Genomic DNA, 229 nt, shown 5'->3' with positions numbered 1-229 from the left:
TATGAGCCAAGAGTGTGTCCTTGTTGCCAAGAAGGCTAATGGTATACTTGGCTGCATTGGTAGGAGTGTTGCCAGCAGGTCAAGAGAAGTGATGATTGCCTTCTATTCAGCACTGGTGAAGCTACATCTAGAGTACTGTGTTCAATTTTGTGCCTCCCACTACAGAAAGGATGTGTACCAATTGAAGAATCCAGCAGAGGGCAACAAAAATGGTTTGGGGGTGGGACAC

General features: G+C 46.3%; 1 protein-coding gene across 2 annotated transcripts in view; it reads left to right on the top strand.

Moving 5' to 3' along the window:
* Positions 1-229, top strand: part of TSPAN9 (tetraspanin 9) — a 304,081-nt gene that overhangs the window by 92,145 nt on the left and 211,707 nt on the right. The window lies entirely within an intron of this gene.

This window comes from Gavialis gangeticus, unplaced genomic scaffold (assembly GCF_001723915.1).
Source record: "Gavialis gangeticus isolate Ggan-Ray unplaced genomic scaffold, GavGan_comp1, whole genome shotgun sequence".
Taxonomy (NCBI): Eukaryota; Metazoa; Chordata; order Crocodylia; family Gavialidae; genus Gavialis; species Gavialis gangeticus.
The sequence above is the reverse complement of the archived record's forward strand: the minus strand, read 5'-3'. Positions and strand labels throughout refer to the sequence as shown.